Source organism: Phodopus roborovskii, unplaced genomic scaffold (genome assembly GCF_943737965.1).
Source record: "Phodopus roborovskii unplaced genomic scaffold, PHOROB, whole genome shotgun sequence".
NCBI classification, from domain to species: domain Eukaryota; kingdom Metazoa; phylum Chordata; class Mammalia; order Rodentia; family Cricetidae; genus Phodopus; species Phodopus roborovskii.
This window is the reverse complement of record NW_026126418.1, coordinates 9261193-9269091: the sequence shown is the minus strand read 5'-3', so window position 1 is coordinate 9269091 and position 7899 is coordinate 9261193. Positions and strand designations below refer to the sequence as shown.

Here is a 7899-nt window from a genome sequence, read left to right as displayed (position 1 = left end):
ATTTCCTGGCATTTACTCCTCTGTGGTGAGTTTGCTTATTTTTGTTCTAAGGCTTTCAGTTGTGATGTTAATTCTCTTATGTGACTATCCTCTTAGTGCAATGAACTTCCCTGGTAACACTGCTTTCAATGTGTTGCCTAAGTTCAGGTATGTTGTGTCCTCATTCTCATTGCATTTTAGGAAGTCCTTAATTTCTTTATTTATTTGTTTGTTGACCCAGGTGTGGTGCTATTGCACATTGTTCTGTTCCCATGAGTCTGTAGGTTTTCTGTGATTTCATTAGTTTATATATACAATTCTGTATTAAACTGTATTTCTATTATAGGTAATGTGATTCCTTCAAAATTATGTTTTATTTCTTGGATAATGTGATGGTTATTTGTGAAACTAGATATATAACTAGAATCACCTCAGAAAATCTCAAAGATGACTTTGTACATTACATTAGCTAGCATGGACACTTGTGAAGGAATTTCTTTATTGTATTTACTGAGCTAGGAAGACCTATCATGTTTTTGCGTGGCACTGTCTCATGAGCTGTAATCTGTTCTGCATGTAAGAGTGAGTTGAGGTGAGTACTAACATGCTTGCAATAAATAATAACCTTCCCATTTTGATTATTTATATGGTATGATCAACTTGGCAGTAAACACCTTTCCCAACTGAGATATCCCACTGACCCTTTAATTTAAATTTCATAAGTCATTACATTGTTCATTTAATTAATGTGGCAGAAATTCAAAAGTGAATTACAAATATATCAACATCAATAACAAATTTGTCATATGGGTTGAAAAAAGAATGTGGTATTAATTATGAAGCAATAGGATTAAGATTTGTCCAATGTTATTATAAATACTATAATCATGCAATATAAGTGCCATAAGCATAAAATTGATGAAGAGAGAATAAATCTCAATATAATATACATTCACATTGTTGAAATAAGGTAATACCTGTAGTACATTTCATATATGATAAAATTAAGTATTGTACATGATAGTTCAATGTTCAAACATCTCATCACAGATAATTTCTTCATATTAAAAATAGGTAAAAATAATAAAGTCTTTGGAATGTAGATTGAGTTATATGATATCTGCAGAAATATCAAGTGTAGTTTTATAATTAAAAATAGAAATAATTATGGGAAAATTCATATATATCAAATGTGACAAATAACTTTTGATAAAAGCTCTGTGTGTGTGTGTGTGTGCCTGTGTATGTGTATTGGTATTCAGATCTTGCATATTCATAAACATATACATACACACATATGCACACATATACACATATCATGCATATACATGTGTACGTACATACAACTATGCACATGTGTACATACATACAACTATATGCAATCACACATGTATAAATACATATGCTCATACACATATATGCATATATGTATACATATATATGCATTCATACATTAATATACACATATACATGAAAAACATATTCATCTATACAAAAGTGTACACACACATATACACATAATAGCAAAATAAAATATTCAGTAGGAATGTGTTGTACATGTACAACTTGTGCCACCTGGAATCACTCCTTTCTTCTTTGAGAGTACCTAATATACCAACCCACATTTCTGCCCTTTGTCTACTTTGAGACATGCTATCGTGCAGTGATGATGTCTTGCTTCCAGGTTCTAGACAGTAATAGACATGTTCATCTGTCCCAGTGAAGACACTATATTTAGCAAGTATTTGTTCACAGTATCCTTTAAACAAATTCAACTAAAATAATTTTAATAGATTTAAATGTGTTATACAAAGCAATATATAATATATATTTTCATTTTGCTAATTAAAATAGATATGTTAGGTTTATAAATTAGTAATAAAATAATAGCCAATATGAAATTATCAGCATAGCCAAGAGTTCTGGTAACTATTTTATCAATTTGACACCAACATGGCTCATCTAGGAAGAGAAAAACTCAACTGATAAAATACCTGCATACAATTGTCCTGAAGGAAATATATGGGCATATTCTTTACTAGTGATTGATGTGGGCAGGAAAAGCCCATTGCCATTGGCTACTCTGGGGAAGTAGTCCTTAGCTGTACAAAATTCAATTGGTCATGCTATGTGTCACAAACCAGCAAGCAGAGTTCTTTCATGGTCTATCAGTTAGCACTTTCTGTTTCTTTTATGAGGGAACATGTTGTTTTAGTGATGATTGCGGCTGTACTTTGTACCAGTAAATCAATAGATTGCTAAGAAATTAATGAGATGGTGGAGGAACCGAAAAGACAAGATGTTGAGAATAAAGCAGACAATGGAAATCTGGCTTGTGATGTCTCAAAGACATTTGAGATTCCTTCAAACTGTCACAATCCTTTGCAGTTGATATTCTTGAATCAAGAATTTTCTGTTTTTAACAAGAGATCAGTACCACTAAAATGAAATGATCACTCTACTGGGAAAATTGACTCTGTTGAGCTGGGGCTGGGAAATAAAGTTTGATGAAGAAGAAGAAGCATCGACCTCATTGTGTTACTTACCTCGACTCTTAGCTGTCGGGAACGGTAACCATGACCTGGTGTCTGCTTTTGTCACCCTTGCCTTCTAACCCGTAGCTACCATGTGTGAGTGCATCTCCATCCACGTTGGCCAGGCTGGTGTCCAGATCGTCAACGCCTGCTGGGAGCTCTACTGCCTGAAACATGGCATCCAGCCTGATGGCCAGATGCCAAGTGACTAGACCATTGGAGGAGGAGATGACTCCTTCAACACCTTCTTCAGTAAGACAGGCGCTGGCAAGCATGTGCCCCGGGCAGTGTTCGTAGACCTGGAACACACAGTTATCGATGAAGTCTGCACTAGCACCTACCGCCACCTCTTCCACCCTGAGCAGCTCACCACAGGCAAGGAAGATGCTGCCAATAACTATGCCCGTGGCCACTACACTATTGACAAGGAGATCATTGATTTTGTCTTGGACAGAATTCGCAAGCTGGCTGATTAGTGCACAGGCCTTCAAGGCTTCTTGGTTTTCCACAGCTTTGGTGTGGGAACCGGCTCTGGGTTCACCTCCCTGCTCTCTGTTGAGTATGGAAAGAAGTCCAAGCTGGAGTTCTCCATCTACCTAGCCCCCCAGGTTTCCACTGCTGTGATTGAGCCCTACAATTCCATCCTTACCACCCACACCACCCTGGAGTACTTTGTGCCTCCTGGTAGACAACGAGGCCATCTATGACATCTGTCGTAGAAACCTTGACATTGAGCACCTCACCTACACTAACCTTAACTGCCTTATTAGCCAGATTGTGTCTTCCATCACTGCTTCCCTCAGATTTGATGGGGCCCTGAATGTTGACCTGAAAGAATTCCAGACCAACCTGGTACCCTACCCTCGCATTCATTTCCCTCTGGCCACATATGCCCCTGTCATCTCCGCTGAGAAAGCCTACCATGAGCAGCTTTCTGTAGAAGAGATCACCAATGCCTGCTTTGAGCCAGCCAAACAGATGGTGAAATGTGACCCTCGCCATGGTAAATACATGGCTTGCTGCCTGCTGTACCGTGGGGATGTGGTTCCCAAAGATGTTAATGCTGCCATTGCCACCATCAAAACCAAGAGCAGCATCTAGGTTGTGGACTGGTGCCCCACTGGCTTCAAGGTTGGCATAAATTACCAGCCTCCCACTTTGGTACCTGGAGATCTGGCCAAGGTCCAGAGAGCTGTGTGCATGCTGAACAACACCACAGCTATCGCTGAGGCCTGAGCTCGCCTAGATCACAAGTTTGATCTGATGTATGCCAAGCGTGCCTTTGTGCACTGGTATGTGGCTGAGAGTATGGAGGAGGGTGAGTTCTCTGAGGCTCGTGAAGACATGGCTGCTGTAGAGAAGGATTATGAGGATGGTGTGGATTCTGTTGAAGGAGAGGGTGAGGAAGAAGGGGAGGAATACTAATTCACTCTTAGAGCCCCTGCATCATGTCAGACTCCTAGAACTTCAGCTTCAACATTAGCTGACAGGCATTGATTCCTCTAATTGTGTTCTCTTCATTCTGTGATCATGTCTTGTCCCTGTATGGTATTTTCATGATGTCTCAAAGTAAAAGCTAAAAAAAAAAAAAAAAAAAAAAAAAAAGGAGACACATCGTTGAAGTGAGGTGAAATCTGCTGAAAAGTATTTCTTTAGATTCAGCACACAGAAGCTGTGGTCCAGTGGGGGATGAAATTTTTACCTCAATATTAAACCAAATTGTTGATATGTAAATTATTCCCAATGTACTGTTACTGTCTTCAAGGGGTCATTGGCAGAAGCTTGATACTATGGGCCAGATTTGGTGTCCTTGTAGAGAAGCCAGCATGCTGGCTGGCCATTGGTAAAGATGCAGCCTCTACTGTAATGCTGACTCAGGATGGAAATTATCAGGAAGAGAAGATAAGATTCGGTACCATGAGGCAGGGTAAGAATCAGTGGAGAGAGCCAGAAGAAACTATTGTTGAGAATACAGCTTCAGTTACAGTGAAGACCTCAGAGTTGAAGGGGTGGGGGGTTCGAAGAAGTGTCTTGACACTATTAAAGGCCATTAGAGGCTATTGTTGTAGAATCAGTATCATTTACACTCTGCAGCCTATCATATTGGACATGACAGGGTGATAGTATGCCCAAAGCAATAGGAAAGCAAATCATGAAAAAGTTTATAAATAAATTTTATCTGAAATGTCTTATTTACAAGACTAATAATTTATATATCTGCTACATTATTTCAGTTATGTATTGAATGATATAAACAAGAAAGATATGTGTTTAGGCAAACATGTTAAATATCTGAGACACTTCAATTGTAACAGCAACAAAATATAATTGTAACAAGTCTCACACTGATTGCAAAAAGGGATGTTTTTCCACCTCATTTTTCAGTAAATATGAGCTAGACTAGAATATCAACTTTTCAATTGAGATGTCACCCAGAGACAAAATGAAGCTAATTGCCACAGCTGGCTTCATTTCAACTGACAATGTGTGCTATCAACAAGGGACAGCAAAGCAAAACCTGTGACAACAGAATATTAAAGCATTTCAAGTAATGATTAAATTAATGACAGTTATTTTTAACTTTAACATAATGCTACCTATCACCCTAAGTAAATCAGACACAGTACTGTGAGTATTGCTTCGAGTTAAGTTACTAATTTATAATTAAAATTATGCATTTTTAACAATATTCTTCCTAGAAGTTAATACTGAAGAAACCTTAACAATAGTCAATAGAATATAAAAAGAAAGTGGAAAAGGTGAAGGGGAAAAGGGGGATAAAGCATTCCACAATTCCTTTTTGCATCATTGTTTAAAGAAGATCAACATCTCTGCAATTCTATCCCAACACTGACAGATACTGTTGATGCTCACAATTCAATTACAATCACTCACACTTTTTTATTTTAATTAGCTTAATTCCTACATGGATTTCAAATTCTGAGAGCCTGATACTCCTGTATTATTAGATGCATTGCTGTAGGAATTACTGATTGTGTAAAACCAAATCCATTTGCTTTTATTTTCAGGTCTCCCTGAAATTAACCTGGAGGGGAAAATATCATGTTAGTACAGGGAACTCATACATTTTTAAGAAAAACAGCACAAAAATGTATAGCTTCTAATCAAATATTCTATGTATAGTTTGAAAATGTAAAAGTGGTTGTTCTCAAGCATGTAACCATGATTTTAATTCCCTGGACTTCCATAGTCAAAAGGCCTCTGAACATTTTCCATGTTATGGGTGTAAATACATACAAACACACAAATATATACACATATGCATGCACAGAAAATCAACTCTGTAATAATTATTTGAAAGACTGAAACATGACTATCTTACAAAAACACACACATGAATAATATTCATAAACTAAACAGAAGAAAACATAACAAGGTAATCTCATGTTAATTTATGGAATTACCGAAGACCATTCTAAGGTCATAACTTTTACTGTCACATTTTATTCTGTAGCCTCCAGTTAGTAGTCTTGTAACCTAGTTTCAACTGTTTATAAATCCATACTTGGACAATTTACTAGGTAAGGATTATTCTGAAAGGCAGGAAAATAGCATTAGCAAAACTCCAGCTGGCAGATGAGATATAAGAGCAAAAAAAAAGAGAAAAGACAGGTGATGCAGACTGATGGTCAAACCAGGAGACAGAAAAGATATTAATAAGATTGTGTCAGATGCAGAAATTCTGTAGTGTATGGTCAGGTCTTGCAAGTCAAGTATGGAAGGTATTAAAATCATTACAATGAAATAAAGATTATGGTACAGTGTAAATGTCAGAGAGAAAAAAAGCAAGTATATATTCATAAATATGTGGAAGAGAGATAAAAGTATCATGAAAAGAAAACTGGGTCAGAAAGAAAAAGAAAATAGAGTAATGCACATTTTATGTATTCTTTTTGGAAGGCCATTTATAAAATAGTATAAATAAAATCTGATGCGTGGAGATGTCCTGTATGTGATGTCATTTAGACAGATAGCTATGCCCATTTAGATAAGCCTCCATATGTTCCAGAACTTTAAAAAGGAGCTGAGATCAAATCAGTTTTAAACACACAAAGGGAGATTTCTTTCCTGCAGAAACTCACCAAGGTTTTCAGTGTGATCCTCTCATGTCAAAAAACAACTTGATCATAGCATTGGATATGATGTCCTTCAAAAAACAAGAAACTGACCATTCAACAGATGTAAAATATTGATATATTTGTTATTCATCTGATATGTATTAGGATAAAATTAGAATAATGTATTAGAAACATTTTTATCTTATTTAAAAGCTATAATTTAGTGAGACCAAGAAATTAAATGAACAAGTCTACAAGTTAGCATGATTTATGAACTCTATCATTGATTAAAATCAACCAAGCTTAATTCAAAGAACCATGTAAAAATAAAGATGAGGATAATGCAAATGCTTCTGGAAAATAAATGTTTGATTCAAGGCCCTAAGTAGACCATATCTTTATAGGAATAAGCTAAGTAAAAGGTGTTGTGTTGGTTACAGTGAAAGCAAAGTTTGATTTAAGGTCCTAAAGCAAACACATGACATTGAGGCACATCTAGCAAAGACAAGTCTTGTATTCCTGTGGGAAATACAGAATAGAATGATTTCCTGCCAGTTCAGTGAAATCTCCATGTATGTATATGTTAATGAAATGGAGACTAAGAGAGCAAAGAGGTGTTTTCATTGGGGAAGTAAGATGGAAAAAACAGGTGTGTAGAGGAGAATTATACAAATGAAATATGCTCTCTCTGAAAAGGCATGGGGATGAAACTGAGTCACATGAGCCAGGAGCCTGATCTCAGGAAATTGTGATCATGGATCTACACTGCTCCCAGTTACTTTTGAAAATCACCAGTGACTGGGACAAACAACTAAGGTCATTGTGTTTTGCCATTTGACAGATTCAGAATGTTGAAGTAACTCTAGTCAGTTGAAATTCATCTCATAGTTTCTTAGAAACTGCTCTAAGCTTGATATATATTTCATACCAAATAAATACACACAATAGAAAGGTAGAAATAGACAGTATGATTATTAATATATTATTATACAACCCCTACTCTGCCCCTGAAATTTTCCCTAGATAACACCTACAACACATCACTCATCCAGCTCCATGTTCTTTCTTTATATATATATGTATATATATATATATGTATATATATATATATATACATACATACATACATACAGCTCACTGAGTACAATTAGCACTGTCTATGATAACATAGATGTGAGAGCACGCACTGAGGTAGAAAACATGTAAGTGTCCACAACTACAAAGGCAAATGACTCTATGGCCCCAACAGGCAGGAACTGGCAACAGCTTCTATCCTGGCTCTGATGGGTTTGTAGAGAATGCCTCAT

At 36.5% G+C, this 7899-nt stretch overlaps 1 pseudogene; it reads left to right on the top strand.

The window, feature by feature from the left end:
* The first annotated feature begins 2511 nt into the window (after nucleotides 1–2511).
* Nucleotides 2512–3938, top strand: LOC127222202 (tubulin alpha chain-like; annotated as a pseudogene).
* The last annotated feature ends 3961 nt before the right edge of the window (nucleotides 3939–7899 follow it).